The following is an 18,518-nucleotide window of genomic DNA, read 5'->3' as shown; positions in this document are numbered from 1 at the left end:
CTGACCCATGAGGTCACGCTGGCCAGTCACCGCAGCGCCATCCAATATACCATGGGGTATATTTACAAAGATTCGTGTTTTGGCCGTTTTGAAGGGTGTTTGAACTCGAATGGTATCGGGTGCATTTTACTGCAACTTTTTGAATCCTGATACGATCATTCACTAAGCTGCCGAGTTTTGCACAATCCTTTTTTCCGATGTCGATGTGATTCGTAATATCAGGCAGTGTTTTATGGGAGTGATGAGTAAAACACTGCCTGACAAAACACAAGGAATCCCGGCCGGATTTGTGAGATCCGTGCAGGGCTTCATTGTGTACCTTAAAAAGTTGATTAAAGTCTTAAAAATTCTGAAAAAAATTGTGTGGGGTCCCCCCCCTCCTAAGCACAACCAGCCTCGGGCTCTTTGAGCCGGTCCTGGTTGAAATAATATGGGGTAAAAAACGACAGGGGTTCCCCCATATTTAATCAACCAGCACCGGGCTCTGCGCCTGGTCCTGGTTCCAAAAATACGGGGGACAAAAAGCGTAGGGGTCCCCCGTATTTTTGAAACCAGCACCGGGCTCCACTAGCCAGGTACATAATGCCACAGCCGGGGGACACTTTTATACTGGTCCCTGCGGCCCTGGCAATACATACCCAACTAGTCACCCCTGGCCGGGGTACCCTGGAGGAGTGGGAACCCCTTAAATCAAGGGTCCCCCCCCTCCAGCCACCCAAGGGCCAGGGGTGAAGCCCGAGGCTGTCCCCCCCATCCAAGGGCGGCGGGTGGGGGGCTGATAGCCTTGTGAAAAAATGTGAATATTGTTTTTAGTAGCAGTACTACAAGTCCCAGCAAGCCTCCCCCGCAAGCTGGTACTTGGAGAACCACAAGTACCAGCATGCGGTGGAAAACCGGGACCGCTGGTACCTGTAGTACTACCACTAAAAAAATACCCCCCAAAAAACAGGACACACACACACCGTGAAAGTATACGTTTATTACATACATGCACACCTCCATACACACATACTTACCTATGTTCCCACGAAGCTCGGTCCTCTTCTCCATGTAGAATCCTCGGGGTACCTTTAAAAAAAATTATACTCACATAATCCAGTGTAGAATCAGACCTTTGTATATTCCACGTACTTGGCAAAATAATAAAACGGAAACCCGACCACGCACTGAAAGGGGTCCCATGTTTACACATGGGACCCCTTTCCCCGACTGCCAGGTCCCCCCCCTGACTCCGGTCAAAGAGGGTCCCTTCTGCCAATCAAGGAGCGCCACGTCGTGGCACCCTCCTGATTGGCTGTGTGCTCCTGTAGTGTCTGTCAGGCAGCACACGCACAGATACAATGTTGCGCCTATGCGCTCCATTGTAGCCAATGGTGGGAACTTTGCGGTCAGCGGTGAGGTTACTTTCGGTCAACCGCTGACCGCAAAGTTCCCACCATTGGCTACAATGGAGCGCATAGGCGCTACATTGTATCACTGCCGTGTGCTGCCTGACAGACACTACAGGAGCAGACAGCCAATCAGGAGGGTGCCCCGACGTGGCGCTCCCTGATTGGCAGAAGGGACCCTCTTTGACAGGAGTCAGGGGGGGTCCTGGCAGTCGGGGAAAGGGGTCCCATGTGTAACCATGGGACCCCTTTCAGTGCGTGGTCGGGTTTCCGTTTTATTATTTTGCCAAGTACGTGGATTATACAAAAGGTCTGATTCTACACTGAATTATGTGAGTATAATTTTTTTCACAGGTACCCCGAGGATTCTACATGGAGAAGAGGACCGAGCCTCGTGGGAACATAGGTAAGTATGTGTGTATGGAGGTGTGCATGTATGTAATAAACTTATACTTTCACGGTGTGTGTGTCCTGTTTTTTGGGGGGTATTTTTTTTAGTAGTAGTACTACAGGTACCAGCGGGCCCGGTTTTCCACCGCATGCTGGTACTTGTGGTTTTCCAAGTACCAGCTTGCGGGGGAGGCTTGCTGGGACTTGTAGTACTGCTACTAAAAACAATATTCACATATTTTCACAAGGCTATCAGCCCCCCATCCGCCGCCCTTGGATGGGGGGGGGGGGGGGACGACAGCCTCGGGCTTCACCCCTGGCCCTTGGGTGGCTGGAGGGGGGGGACCCCTTGATTTAAGGGGTTCCCACTCCTCCAGGGTACCCCGGCCAGGGGTGACTAGTTAGGTATGTAATGCCAGGGCCGCAGGGACCAGTATAAAAGTGTCCCCCCGGCTGTGGCATTATGTACCTGGCTAGTGGAGCCCGGTGCTGGTTTAAAAAATACGGGGGACCCCTACGCTTTTTGTCCCCAGTATTTTTGGAACCAGGACCAGGCGCAGAGCCCGGTGCTGGTTGATTAAATATGGGGGAACCCCTGTCATTTCCCCCCCAATATTTTTTCAACCAGGACCGACTCAAAGAGCCCGAGGCTGGTTATGCTTAGGAGGGGGGACCCCACGCAATTTTTTTTTCAGATTTTACACTAAACAGACCCTTTCCCATAGATAACCATGCACAGATCTCACTGATCCGTGCATGGTTATCCAAACTCGACTGGAAAAAGCAGGTCTATTTTTTTGCTCCTTTTTTAATGAATCGGAAAAAAACAGACCCGCACTTGAGCACTCAGAAACGAACACCCAAATACGAATGAATAGTGAATTCCCGTATTCTATGAAATAACAGCCGCGTTTGACCGATGGTCTATTCATTCGTATTTCTGAACGTTGTCATTCAAACCATTACGAATAGTCCAAACACTGCCGAGATTGGTGTTTAGTGAATTCCCGGATTGGGACTTAGAAAAAAACAAAACACAAATCGGACATACTCGAATTCTTATCAGGTGGTGCTCCCAACAGAGTCAGTGGGGTGTATAGCAATGGGGGACAGAGAAGAAAGACTCTGTGTTGGGGCACACTTGGACAGATGAAATAGTAATAAAATTTAACTTTTAGTCGTGATTTTCATAAAATAATTTCCACACAGAGTATTATAACAGAGTTTCACCTGCAGGGGGAAGGGGGGGAGGGGGGGGGGGGGGAAAGAGAGGAAATAAAGTTTTTTGGTGTCTGCTTCTTGATTTCAGTATCCTATCACTTGACACCAAACTTGGCCCCTTGTTGTGTCACATAGGTTTTGAGTGCACCTCAGGTGAAAATATTAAAAACAAAACTATTGATAATATCTATGAAATCAATGTATCGATAATAGCTGTGATTTAAAGTGCGAGAATGCCATGAAGCCACACCCTCAATGTGTCGGGCATGCGAGCTGCTGGTATGCCTCCAGTCCCTTTGACTCCCGTGAATAGACGCTGTGCGCATATTACCACCCTTGTTGTCTGTATATATTTTCTAGGACAGATTGGGAACATTATATGCCTTCCGGGGGGTATTTCCTTTTATGATCTCCACTCAGCTGAATAAAATGTAAAAATAAGATTTTAAACCTACCGGTAAATCTTTTTCTCGTAGTCCGTAGAGGATGCTGGGGACTCCGTAAGGACCATGGGATAGACGGGCTCCGCAGGAGACATGGGCACTTTAAGAAAGACTTTGACTCTGGGTGTGCACTGGCTCCTCCCTCTATGCCCCTCCTCCAGACCTCAGTTAGAGAAACTGTGCCCAGAGGAGACGGACAGTACGAGGAAAGGATTTTGTTAATCCAGGGCAAGATTCATACCAGCCACACCAATCACACCATATAACTTGTGATAAACTACCCAGTTAACAGTATGAAAAAACAACATAGCATCAGTGCAGGACCGATGCAACTACAGGTTGAGTATCCCATATCCATATATTCCGAAATACGGAATATTCCGAAATACGGACTTTTTTGAGTGAGAGTGAAATAGTGAAACCTTTGTTTTTTGATGTCTCAATGTACACAAACTTTGTTTAATACACAAAGTTATTAAAAATATTGTATTAAATTACCTTCAGGCTGTGTGTATAAGGTGTATATGAAACATAAATGAATTGTGTGAATGTAGACACACTTTGTTTAATGCACCAAGTTATAAAAATTATTGGCTAAAATGACCTTCAGGCTGTGTGTATAAGGTGTATATGTAACATAAATGCATTCTGTGCTTAGATTTGGGTCCCATCACCATGATATCTCACTATGGTATGCAATTATTCCAAAATACGGAAAAATCCCATATCCAAAGTACCTCTGGTCCCAAGCATTTTGGATAAGGGAGACTCAACCTGTATAACATAACCCGTATTGAAGCAATAACTATATACAAGTAGAAAAAAACTAAGAAAGCGCTGACACACTGAATACTAAAATTCAATCACTTTTTATTAAAATATGTAAAATACACAAGGACTGTTCCTAGACCACCTTTATAAACTATATTGATACAATGATCCTAATCAATCCCTATCAATATATAGACATGTGGGTTCCCTATAATCACAACACTATGTTTTTTTAGCCAAAAGTAATTGTCATAGATATATATAGCAAGGTTAATGCACTCAATACAGCCAGATGTTTGAATTGGCAACAAAATAAATGAGTAATCTTTGTAGTGGTAACTGTTGCAGTATTTGTTTCATATAGTACAAATGGTTACAAGTCCACAGAGTTATCTCCAAATATTGTAACAAAAGTTCCAGTTGTTAGATGTTAGTTTGCCAGGCAAATATGGAACTGTTATGCATGCAAAGTTGAAATGTGTTGCAGAGTTATAGTTATGGAACTCTATTAAGCATGGCCATGCTTTAAATATATGATTGTTTTTACCGCGACCTCCCTCTGGTAAACGGGTTGCAGTCCACTCCCGGCTCTGGTGCTCCACGACCCTGAATCAAGCCTTATCCGGAGTTAAAGACGGTCCCAAAAGCAATGGAGGGTGATGGTCCAGCGGTACAGAGAGGGAACCTCAGTGCGGGTCTCAGGTCACAGTCCGTATGAGACGCGTTTCCCCACCTTAGAGCAATTCAGCATCGGCGGCTTCATCAGTCAGTGACGTGTACAACAGTGCTTGGCTTTTTATCCACATCCCGGCTTCATTATCCACTACACCTGTGTAACTCAGCTGCAATTCACACCATTTTCATGACAATTATGTGAAACTACAGACTGACCATTTAGTCTGAATTTACCGGCCGCTGTATAATATTTAGACACCGGCCAATGTTAGACTTCTCTAAATCTATTACACATTGTATCTTCATTGGGTGTACTCCTTATAAATATTCATTGTTACTCGTCTAATATATATTATAAGGTGGATTTTTCACAGCTCTTCACCATTAATGTTATTTATAGAGCTATTTCCCCTTTTAATTTTTGCCAGCACATTATACCAAAATTAACATTTAAAATTAACAGTTGAGGATTAAAAAACTGAGCATTGCAAAACTGAACATTTTAAACAGGTCCTTCTAGAAAAGGAAAAATTTCCCTCCTCTTATACTCACTCCCCTGGAATTGAACCCAGGACTTCTACGTGTAAAGCAGACATATTAACCACTACACTATTACGGATGACATAGATCTTTACCACTCCATAGATGTATAGTTTTATTCAGTTATTAGATTTTCTTAGATTATACTCAATGGGAGATAGTCCATAATCCTTATTATACATAGAGAGGTTTCATAGATTCTTACCGTATTATTATACATATTCAGAGTTTAGATTAACTATATTAAGGTCAAGCTTTGCTGATAATAGACTTTTTTAGTTTCAATATTAATATTAATATATAATTTATCAATATTATTCATATTTCTAATTTTCTTTGCCCTATTTATTCAATTCTAACTGCATCATGCATCTGAAACCTCAATCGGGCCAGACTAAATAGTCCTGTTCGACTAACCCCGATGGACCTCAGGTGTTACCCGATTTAGAACCAACGTCCACAGGGTACTACCCAGTTGGACATTTATACAATCACATAGAATAGCACCTTGGAAATAAAGGACACATGCAAAAAACAGACAGTAGTACCTACTAGTTTGATGAGCTACTGGATATGGTTAAGTTCCACCATATCGTTCAGGCCTTCAGGATATAAAGTAGTTAGCTGATATATCCAGAATGGCTCTCTGCGGCACAGGGTATTAAATCGATCTCCTCCTCATATGGTAGTTTTGATTTGTTCTATCCCTATTACTTTTATATCCTTCATTGTGTAGTCCCGGCACTTTGCAATGTGGCTCGACAGGGGATGAGTTTTTACACCTTTAGATATATTTCTAAGGTGCTCCATTATTCTAGTATGGAGCTTACGGGTGGTTCTTCCCACGTATTGTCGGCCACATCCACATTGTACAATATGCACAACGAAGGTGGACCTGCAATTAATAAAACTCTTTATTTTGAACTGGTTTCCATTTGAGTGGGAGATAAACTCAATTTCCTTTCTATTACTGTCAATACATGTATTACATACAGGATTTCCACACCTATGGTATCCGGAGTGTTTGGAGGGTAACCACATACTGCTTGATTGCAGTGATGTCACACTTCTTTTGTAGTGACTCCTTGTTAACTTCTGTTTCAGATTTTCAGCTTTTCTAAAAATTACCTTTCCTTCTAAATTTACTGTTTCTTTCAATATTGTGTACAACTTTAATAATTCTCGAGTTCTTCTTAATAATCGCTTTAATGTCATGTGCGTAATTATTAAATTTAGTTGTAAACAATGATGATCTCTCCTTTCATTGTTTACAACTAAATTTAATAATTACGCACATGACATTAAAGCGATTATGAAAATGGTGTGAATTGCAGCTGAGTTACACAGGTGTAGTGGATAATGAAGCCGGGATGTGGATAAAAAGCCAAGCACTGTTGTACACGTCACTGACTGATGAAGCCGCCGATGCTGAATTGCTCTAAGGTGGGGAAACGCGTCTCATACGGACTGTGACCTGAGACCCGCACTGAGGTTCCCTCTCTGTACCGCTGGACCATCACCCTCCATTGCTTTTGGGACCGTCTTTAACTCCGGATAAGGCTTGATTCAGGGTCGTGGAGCACCAGAGCCGGGAGTGGACTGCAACCCGTTTACCAGAGGGAGGTCGCGGTAAATACAATCATATTTAAAGCATGGCCATGCTTAATAGAGTTCAGTAACTATAACTCTGCAACACATTTCAACTTTGCATGCATAACAGTTCCATATTTGCCTGGCAAACTAACATCTAACAACTGGAACTTTTGTTACAATATTTGGAGATAACTCTGTGGACTTGTAACCATTTGTACTATATGAAACAAATACTGCAACAGTTACCACTACAAAGATTACTCATTTATTTTGTTGCCAATTCAAACATCTGGCTGTATTGAGTGCATTAACCTTGCTATATATATCTATGAAAATTACTTTCGGCTAAAAAAACATATAGTGTTGTGATTATAGGGAACCCACATGTCTATATATTGATAGGGATTGATTAGGATCATTGTATCAATACAGTTTATAAAGGTGGTCTAGGAACAGTCCTTGTGTATTTTACATATTTTAATAAAAAGTGATTGAATTTTAGTATTCAGTGTGTCAGCGCTTTCTTAGTTTTTTTCTTTTTGTATTGCTTATTTGTGGAGGGCGTGGTGGTCCCTTTAATTTAAGAAAGCTGCAGACAGACTGTTTTTAAATTACTGAGCATTTAAAATTGGCGCCAGGTGGTACTAAGTACCAATTTTTCTTTTTTGCATTAACTATATACAAGTATTGCAGAAGTAGTCCGCACTTGGGACGGGCGCCCAGCATCCTCTACGGACTACGAGAAAAAGATTTACCGGTAGGTTTAAAATCGTATTTTCTCTAACGTCCTAGAGGATGCTGGGGACTCCGTAAGGACCATGGGAATTATACCAAAGCTCCCAAACGGGCGGGAGAGTGCGGATGACTCTGCAGCACCGATTGAGCAAACCTGAGGTCCTCCTCAGCCAGGGTATCAAACTTATAGTATTTTGCAAAGGTGTTTGAACCCGACCAAGTAGCAGCTCGACACAGCTGTAGTGCCGAGACCCCTCGGGCAGCTGCCCAAGAGGAGCCCACTTTCCTCGTGGAATGGGCCTTGACCGATTTCGGTAACGGCAATCCAGCATTAGAATGCGCTTGCTGAATCGGGTTACAAATCTAGCGAGCAATAGTCTTCTTTGAAGCAGGGGCACCAATCTTGTTGGTTGCATACAGGACAAAGAGCGCCTCCGTTTTCCTGACTCTAGCCGTCCTGGCCACGTAAATTTTCAAAGCCCTGACCACATCAAGTAACTCGGAATCCTCCAAGTCACGCGTAGCCACAGGCACCACAATAGGTTGGTTCATATGAAAAGATGAGACCACTTTTGGTAGGAATTGAGGACGGGTCCGTAATTCCGCTCTATCCACATGGAATACCAAATATGGGCTTTTATGTGACAAAGCCGCTAATTCCGACACTCACCTAGCCTAAGTCAAGGCTAATAACATGACCACCTTCTACGCGAGATATTTTAACTCCACCGTTATAAGTGGTTCAAACCAGTGTGATTTTAGAAAACTTAACACCACGTTAAGGTCCCAAGGTGCCACCGAAGGCACAAAAGGAGGCTGAATATGCAGCACTCCTTTTACAAAAGTCTGAACTTCTGGAAGAGAAGCCAATTCCTTTTGAAAGAAAATGGATAAGGCCGAAATCTGGACCTTAATAGAGCCTAATTTTAGGCCCAAATTCACTCCAGTTTGAAGGAAGTGAAGGAAACGGCCCAGATGGAATTCTTACGTAGGAGCATTTCTGACCTCACACCAAGAAACATACTTTCGCCATATACGGTGATAATGTTTAGCTGTCACGTCCTTCCTAGCCTTTATCAGAGTAGGGATGACCTCAACCGGAATGCCTTTTTCTGCTAGGATCCGGCGTTCAACCGCCATGCCATCAAACGCAGCCGCGGTAAGTCTTGGAACAGACAGGGCCCCTGCTGCAACAAGTCCTGTCTTAGAGGAAGAGGCCACGGATCTTCTGTGAGCATTTCCAGCAGATACGGATACCAGGTCTTCCGTGGCCAATCTGGAACAATGAGGATTGTTCTCACCCCTCTTTGTCTTATTATCCTCAACACCTTGGGTATGAGAGGAAGAGGAGGAAATACATAGACTGATCGGAACACCCACGGTGTCACTAGGGCGTCTACAGCTACTGCCTGAGGTTCTCTTGACCTTGCGCAATACCTCTGTAGCTTTTTGTTGAGGCGGGACGCCATCATGTCTATTTGTGGCAGTTCCCACCAACTTGTAATCTGTGCGAAGACTTCCTGATGAAGTCCCCACTCTCCCGGATGTAGGTCGTGTCTGCTGAGGAAGTCTGCTTCCCAGTTGTCCACTCCCGGAATGAACACTGCTGACAGTGCGCTTACGTGATTCTCCGCCCAGCGAAGAATTCTGGTGGCTTCTGCCATTGCCACTCTGCTCCTTGTGCTGCCTTGGCGGTTTACATGAGCCACTGCGGTGACGTTGTCTGACTGGATCAGAACCAGTTGGTCGTGAAGTAAGGTCTCTGCTTGACGTAGGGCGTTGTATATGGCCCTTAGTTCCAGGATGTTGATGTGAAGACAAGTCTCTTGACTTGACCAAATACCTTGGAAATTTCTTCCCTGTGTGACTGCTCCCCAACCTCGGATGCTCGCGTCCGTGGTCACCAGGATCCAGCCCTGAATGCCGAATCTGCGGCCCTCGAGAAGATGAGCACTCTGCAGCCACCACAGGAGTGATACCCGGGCCCTGGGTGACAGGGTGATCAACCGATGCATCTGTAAATGTGACCCGGACCACTTGTCCAGTAGGTCCCATTGGAAAGTCCTCGCATGGAACCTGCTGAAGGGAATGGCCTCGTATGATGCCACCATTTTTCCCAGGACTCGAGTCCAGTGATGCACTGACACCTGTTTTGGTTTCAATAGGTTCCTGACAAGAGTCATGAGTTCCTGGGCCTTTTCTATCGGGAGATAAACCCTCTTCTGGTCTGTGTCCAGAATCATGCCCAAGAAAGACAGACGAGTCGTAGGAACCAACTGCGACTTCGGGATATTGAGAATCCAGCCGTGTTGCTGTAACACTTTCAGTGAAAGTGATACGCTGTTCAGCAACTGCTCTCTTGATCTCGCTTTTATGAGGAGATCGTCCAAGTACGGGTTAATTGTGACACCCTGCTTGCGCAGGAGCACTATCATTTCCGCCATTACCTTGGTGAAAATTCTCGGGGCCGTGGAGAGACCAAACGGCAACGTCTGAAATTGGTAATGACAATCCTGTACCGCAAATCTGAGATACGCTTGATAAGGTGGATAAATGGGGACATGAAGGTAAGCATCCTTTATGTCCAGGGACACCATAAAATCCCCCCCTTCCAGGCTTGCAATGACCGCTCTTAGCGATTCCATCTTGAACTTGAACCTTTTCAAGTATAGGTTCAGGGATTTCAAATTTAATATGGGTCTGACCGAACCGTCCGGTATCGGGACTACAAACATGGTCGAGTAATATCCCTTTCCTTGTTGGGGGAGGGGAACCTTGACCACCACCTGTTGAAGATACAATTTTTGTATTGCATATAACACTATCTCCCTTTCCTGGGGAGAAGTTGGTAGGGCCGATTTGAAAAATCGTCGAGGAGGCACTTCTTCGAATTCCAGCTTGTAACCCTGAGAGACAATTTCCACTGGCCAGGGATCCACCTGGGAGTGAACCCAGATGTGGCTGAAACTCCGAAGACGTGCCCCCACTGGGCCGGACTCCGCCAGTGGAGCCCCAGCGTCATGCGGTAGATTTTGTAGAGGCCGGGGAGGACTTCTGTTCCTGGGAACTAGCTGTGTTGTGCAGCTTTTTTTTCCCTCTGCCCCTACCTCTGGCAAGAAAGGACGCACCTCGCACTTTCTTGTTTCTTTGTGATCAAAAGGACTGCATTTGATAATGCGGAGCTTTCTTATGCTGTGAGGGAACATAAGGTAAAAAATTTGATTTTCCAGCTGTAGCTGTGGAGACTAGGTCCGAGAGACCTTCCCCAAACAATTCCTCACCCCTGTAAGGTAAAACCTCCATATGCCTTTTTGAGTCGGCATCACCTGTCCATTGCCGTGTCCATAGGACTCTTCTGGCAGAAATCGACATAGCGTTTATTCTAGAACCCAGTAGACTAATGTCTCTTTGAGCATTTCTCATATATAGGACAGCATCTCTTATATGCTCCAGGGTCAATACAATAGTATCCTTATCTAGGGTATCCATCCCCTCAGATAAGGTATCCGTCCATGCCGCTACAGCACTACACATCCAGGCCGATGCAATAGCCGGTCTGAGTAAGGTACCTGAATGTGTATAAATGGACTTCAGGGTAATCTCCTGTTTGCGGTCAGCAGAATCTTTGAGGGTAGCCGTATCCTGGGACCGGAGGGCTACCTTCTTGGATAAGCGTGTTAATGCTTTGTCCACCCTAGGGGAGGATTCCCATCGTAACCTATCCGTTGATGGGAAAGGATACGCCATAAGAATCCTTTTGGAAATCTGCAGTTTTTTATCTGGAGATTCCCAAGCTTTTTCACATAACTCGTTCAGCTCGTGTGAGGGGGGAAAGTTACCTCAGGCTTCTTTCCCTTGTACATATGTACCCTCTTGTCAGGGACAGGGGGTTCCTCTGTGATGTGCAAAAACATCTTTTATTGCCATAATCATATCGAATGGATTTTGCCAATTTTGGCTGTAACTTTGCATCATCGTAATCGACACTGGAGTCAGAATCCGTGTCGGTATCTGTGTCAACAATCTGGGATAGTGGGCGCTTATGAGACCCTGACGGTCCCTGCGACATAGGATCAGGCATGGGTTGAGACCCTGACTGTCCCAAAGCTTCAGCCTTGTCTAATCTTTTGTGCAATGAGTTTACACTAGCATTTAAAACATTCCACATATCCATCCAGTCAGGTGTCGGCAGAGACACCACATTCATTTGCTCCCGCTCCTCTCTAACATAGCCTTCCTCCTCAGACATGTCGACACACGCGTACCGACACACCACACACACAGGGAATGCTCTTTCTGAAGACAGTTCCCCCACAAGGCCCTTTGGAGAGACAAAGAGAGCGTAAGCCAGCACACACCCCAGCGCTATATAACCCAGGAATAACACAGTAACTTAATGTTTGCCCAGTAGCGCTGCTGTATGTAATTTGCGCCAAATTATGTGCCCCCCCTCTCTTTTCAACCCTCTTGTCTACCGTGGTATGAGCAGGGGAGAGTCCGGGTAGCTTCCTCTCAGCGGTGCTGTGGAGAAAAATAGCGCTGGTGAGTGCTGAGAGAGAAGCCCCGCCCCCTCGGCGGCGGGCTTCTGTCCCGCTTAAACTGTAAAATTGGCGGGTGCTCATACATATATACAGTGCCCAGCTGTATATATGTTATATTTTTGCCAAAAAGAGGTTTATATTGCTGCCCAGGGCGCCCCCCCTGCGCCCTGCACCCTTACAGTGACCGGAGTATGTGAGGTGTATGGGAGCAATGGCGCACAGCTGCAGTGCTGTGCGTTACCTCAGTGAAGATCATGAAGTCTTCTGCCGCCTCTGAAGTCTTCTTTTCTTCTCATACTCACCCGGCTTCTATCTTCCGGCTCTGCGAGGGGGACGGCGGCGCGGCTCTGGGACGGACGGCGAGGGTGAGATCCTGCGTACCAATCCCTCTGGAGCTAATGGTGTCCAGTAGCCTAAGAAGCAGGACCTTGCAACTCAGAGAGTAGGGCTGCTTCTCTCCCCTCAGTCCCTCGATGCAGGGAGTCAGTTGCCTGCAATGCTCCCTGAAAATAAAAAACCTAACAAAATACTTTGTCAGAAAGATCAGGAGAGCTCCTGAAAAGCACCCAGTCTCCACTGGGCACAGTATCAAACTGAGGTCTGGAGGAGGGGCATAGAGGGAGGAGCCAGTGCACACCCAGAGTCAAAGTCTTTCTTAAAGTGCCCATGTCTCCTGCGGAGCCCTTCTATCCCATGGTCCTTACGGAGTCCCCAGCATCCTCTAGGACGTTAGAGAAATATAATTTGTGGGAATAATTCTTCTATTCGCCTCCTTACAGCTGCCTCAGCCAGGAAAAAATAAGATTTTACTTACCGGTAAATCTATTTCTCGTAGTCCGTAGTGGATGCTGGGGACTCCGTAAGGACCATGGGGAATAGACGGGCTACGCAGGAGACAGGGCACTTTAAGAAAGAATTTGGATACTGGTGTGCTCTGGCTCCTCCCTCTATGTCCCTCCTCCAGACCTCAGTTAGAGAAACTGTGCCCGGAAGAGCTGACAGTACAAGGAAAGGATTTTGGAATCCAGGGCAAGACTCATACCAGTCACACCAATCACACCGCGTAACTTGTGATAAACTTACCCAGTTAACAGTATGAACAACAATGGAGCATCAGATAAACCCTGATGCAACCAAACATAACCGTTATTTAAGCAATAACTATATACAAGTCTTGCAGAAGAAGTCCGCACTTGGGACGGGCGCCCAGCATCCACTACGGACTACGAGAAATAGAATTACCGGTAAGTAAAATCTTATTTTCTCTAACGTCCTAGTGGATGCTGGGGACTCCATAAGGACCATGGGGATTATACCAAAGCTCCCAAACGGGCGGGAGAGTGCGGATGACTCTGCAGCACCGAATGAGCAAACACAAGGTCCTCCTCAGCCAGGGTATCAAACTTATAAAACTTTGCAAAAGTGTTTGAACCTGACCAAGCAGCCGCTCGGCAAAGCTGTAATGCCGAGACCCCTCGGGCAGCCACCCAAGAAGAGCCCACCTTCCTTGTGGAGTGGGCTTTTACTGATTTTGGAATGAGCCTGCTGAATCGTGTTACAGATCCAGCGAGCAATAGTTTGCTTTGACGCAGGAGCACCCAGCTTGTTGGGTGCATACAGGATAAACAACGACTCAGTTTTCCGGACTCTAGCCGTTCTGGCTACATAAACCTTCAAAGCCCTGACCACATCTAGTAACTCGGAATCCTCCAAGTCACGAGTAGCCACAGGCACCACAATAGGTTGGTTCACATGAAAGGATGACACCACTTTTGGCAGAAATTGTGGACGGGTCCGCAATTCTGCCCTGTCCATATGGAAAACCAGATAGGGGCTTTTATGTGACAAAGCCGCTAATTCTGACACACGCCTAGCTGAAGCCAAGGCCAATAACATGACCACCTTCCACGTGAGAAATTTTAACTCCACGGTTTTGAGTGGCTCAAACCAGTGTGACTTCAGGAAACTCAACACCACGTTAAGATCCCAAGGTGCCACAGGAGGCACAAAAGGAGGCTGAATATGCAGCACTCCCTCTACAAACGTCTGGACTTCCGGAGGAGAAGCCAGTTCTTTTTGAAAGAAAATGGATAGGGCCGAAATCTGGACCTTAATGGAACCCAATTTTAGGCCCAAAGTCACTCCCGACTGTAGGAAGTGAAGGAAACGGCCCAGCTGGAATCCCTCCGTAGGAGCATTCCGGGCCTCACACCAAGCAACATATTTTCGCCATATACGGTGATAATGTTTAGCCGTCACGTCCTTCCTAGCCTTTATCAGCGTAGGAATAACCTCATCCGGAATGCCTTTTTCTGCTAGGATCCGGCGTTTAACCGCCATGCCGTCAAACGCAGCAGCGGTAAGTCTTGGAACAGACAGGGCCCCTGTTGCAACAGGTCCTGTCTTAGAGGCAGAGGCCATGGGTCCTCTGTGAGCATTTCTTGCAGCTCTGGATACCAAGTCCTTCTTGGCCAATCCGGAACAATGAGTATTGTTCTCACTCATCTTTTTCTTATGATTCTCAGCACCTTAGGTATGAGAGGAAGAGGAGGAAATACATAAACCGACTGGAACACCCACGGTGTCACTAGTGCGTCTACAGCTATCGCCTGAGGGTCTCTTGACCTGGCGCAATACCTCTGTAGCTTTTTGTTGAGGCGGGATGCCATCATGTCCACCTGTGGCAGTTCCCACCGACTTGCAATCTGCGCGAAGACTTCTTGATGAAGTCCCCACTCTCCCAGGTGGAGGTCGTGCCTGCTGAGGAAGTCTGCTTCCCAGTTGTCCACTCCCGGAATGAACACTGCTGACAGTGCTCTTAAGTGATTCTCCGCCCAGCGAAGAATTCTGGTGGCTTCCGCCATCGCCACCCTGCTCCTTGTGCCGCCTTGGCGGTTTACATGAGCCACTGCGGTGATGTTGTCTGACTGAATCAGCACCGATTGGTCGCGAAGCAGGGTCTCCGCTTGACTTAGGGCGTTGTATATGGCCCTTAGTTCCAGGATGCTGATGTGAAGGCAAGTCTCCTGACTTGACCACAGACCTTGGAAATTTCTTCCCTGTGTGACTGCCTCCCACCCTCGAAGGCTTGCATCCATGGTCACCAGGACCCAGTCCTGAATGCCGAATCTGCGGCCCTAGAGAAGGTGAGCACTCTGCAGCCACCACAGAAGAGACACCCTGGCCCTGGGGGATAGGGTGATCAGCCGATGCATCTGTAGATGTGATCCGGACCACTTGTCCAACAGATCCCATTGAAAGGTCCTCGCATGGAACCTGCCGAAGGGAATGGCCTCGTATGATGCCACAATCTTTCCCAAGACTCGCGTGCAGTGATGCACAGACACCTGTTTTGGTTTTAATAAGTCTCTGACCAGTGTCATGAGCTCCTGAGCCTTCTCCATCGGGAGATAAACCCTCTTATGGTCTGTGTCCAGAATCATGCCCAGGAAGGGCAGACGAGTCGTAGGAATCAACTGCGACTTTGGAATATTTAGAATCCAACCGTGCTGTTGTAACACTTCCCGAGAGCGCGCTACGCTGATCAGCAACTGCTCTCTGGACCTCGCCTTTATGAGGAGATCGTCCAAGTATGGGATAATTGTGACCCCTTGCTTTCGCAGGAGCACCATCATTTCCGCCATTACCTTGGTAAATATTCTCGGTGCCGTGGACAGACCAAACGGCAACGTCTGGAATTGGTAATGACAATCCTGTACCACAAATCTGAGGTACGCCTGATGAGGTAGATAAATGGGGACATGAAGGTATGCATCCTTTATGTCCAGAGACACCATAAATCCCCCCCTTCCAGGCTTGCGATGACCGCTCTGAGCGATTCCATCTTGAACTTGAACCTTTTCAGGTATATGTTCAGGGATTTTAAATTCAATATGGGTCTGACCGAACCGTCCGGTTTCGGTACCACAAACATGGTCAAATAATAACCCTTTCCTTGTTGAAGGAGGGAAACCTTGACCACCACCTGCTGAAGATACAATTTGTGAATTGCAGCTAAAACTATTTCCCTCTCTAAGGGGGAAGCTGGCAGGGCCGATTTGAGGTATCGGTGAGGGGGCATCTCTTCATATTCCAGCTTGTATCCCTGAGACACAATCTCTATCGCCCAGGGATCCACCTGGGAGTGAACCCACTTGTAGCTGAAATTTCGGAGACGCGCCCCCACCGGGCCTAGCTCCGCCTGAGGAGCCCCAGCGTCATGCGGTGGATTTAGTGGAAGCCGGGGAGGATTTCTGTTCCTGGGAACTAGCTGTGTTATGCAGCCTCTTTCCTTTGCCCCTGCCTCTGGCAAGAAAGGACGCACCTCGGACTTTCTTGCTCTTTTGTGATCGAAAGGACTGCATTTGGTAATACGGTGCTTTCTTAGGTTGTGAGGGAACATACGGCAAAAAATTTGACTTTCCAGCAGTAGCTGTGGAGACCAGGTCCGAGAGACCGTCCCCAAACAACTCCTCACCCTTGTAAGGTAAAACCTCCATGTGCCTCTTTGAGTCGGCATCGCCTGTCCATTGCCGAGTCCACAGGACCCTTCTGGCAGAAATCGACATTGAATTTATTCTAGAGCCCAGAAGGCTAATGTCTCTTTGAGCATCTCTCATATATAGGACAGCGTCTTTTATATGCCCCAGGGTCATTACTATAGTATCCTTGTCTAAGGTATTAAGTTCCTCTGATAAGGTATCCGTCCATGCTGCTACAGCACTACACACCCAGGCCGACGCAATTGCCGGCCTTAGTAAGGTACCTGAATGTGTATTAATGGACTTCAGAGTACTCTCCTGCTTTCTATCCGCAGCATCTTTAAGGGTGGCCGTATCCTGTGACGGCAGGGCTACCCTCTTGGATAAGCGTGTCAGAGCTTTGTCCACCCTAGGGGAGGATTCCCAGCGTAACCTGTCCGATGGCGGGAAGGGATACGCCATAAGCATCCTCTTGGAAATCTGCAGTTTTTTCTCTCTCTGGAGATTCCCAAGCCTTTTCACATAACTCATTTAGCTCATGTGAAGGGGGAAAGGTCACCTCCTGCCTTTTCTCCCCATACATATGAACCCTCTTGTCAGGGACTGGGGTTTCCTCTGTGATGTGCAACACATCCTTTATTGCTATAATCATATAACGGATGGCTTTAGCTAATTTAGGCTGTAACTTTGCATCATCGCCATCGACACTGGAGTCAGAATCCGTGTCGATATCTGTGTCAACAATTTGGGATAGTGGGCGCTTCTGAGACCCTGACGGCCTCTGCGACATAGGATCAGGCATGGGCTGAGACCCCGACTGTCCTAAGGTTTCAACTTTATCCAACCTTTTATGCAAGGAATTAACATCATCATTTAAAACCTTCCACATATCCATCCAATCAGGTGTCAGCACCGTCGGCTGCGACCCCACATTCATTTGCTCCCGCTCTGCTTCCACATAGCCTTCCTCGTCAAACATGTCGACACAAGCGTACCGACACACCACACACATACAGGGGATGCTCTTTTTGAAGACAGTTCCCCCACAAGGCCCTTTCGGGAGACAGAGAGAGAGTATGCAAGCACACACCCCAGCGCTATATGTCCCAGGAATCACACAGTAATTTAGTGTTAACCCAGTAGCTGCTGTATATAAAGCTTTTGCGCCTAATCTATGTGCGCCCCCCCCCCCCCCCCTCTCTCTTTTTACCCTCTTCTACCGTGTTTCTGCAGGGGAGAGCCTGGGGAGCTTCCTCTCAGCGGAGCTGTGGAGAGAAAATGGCGCTGGTGAGTGCTGAGGAAGAAGCCCCGCCCCCTCAGCGGCGGGCTTCTGTCCCGCATTTCTGTGTAAAATAATGGCGGGGGCTCATGAATATATACAGTGCCCAACTGTATATATGCTCACTTTTTGCCAAAGAGGTTCCTAATTGCTGCCCAGGGCGCCCCCCCCTGCGCCCTGCACCCTACAGTGACCGGAGTATGTGGGTGTAATGTGGGAGCAATGGCGCACAGCTGCAGTGCTGTGCGCTACCTCAGTTTGAAGACTGGAGTCTTCTGCCGCCGATTTTGAAGTCTTCTTGCTTCTGTCACCGGCTTCTGTCTTCCGGCTCTGCGAGGGGGACGGCGGCGCGGCTCCGGGATCAGACGACAAAGGGTGAGATCCTGTGTACGATCCCTCTGGAGCTAATGGTGTCCAGTAGCCTAAGAAGCAGGACCTATCTTCAGTGAGTAGGGCTGCTT

The 18,518-nt window shown here is 47.0% G+C and overlaps 1 protein-coding gene across 9 annotated transcripts in view; it reads right to left on the bottom strand.

Annotated features, from left to right (window-relative positions):
• Positions 1-18,518, bottom strand: part of TASOR2 (transcription activation suppressor family member 2) — a 259,706-nt gene that overhangs the window by 15,209 nt on the left and 225,979 nt on the right. The gene's annotated exons all lie outside the window — the stretch shown is intronic.

Source organism: Pseudophryne corroboree, chromosome 6, assembly GCF_028390025.1.
Source record: "Pseudophryne corroboree isolate aPseCor3 chromosome 6, aPseCor3.hap2, whole genome shotgun sequence".
Taxonomy (NCBI): domain Eukaryota; kingdom Metazoa; phylum Chordata; class Amphibia; order Anura; family Myobatrachidae; genus Pseudophryne; species Pseudophryne corroboree.
This window is presented reverse-complemented; position numbering and strand designations above follow the sequence as displayed.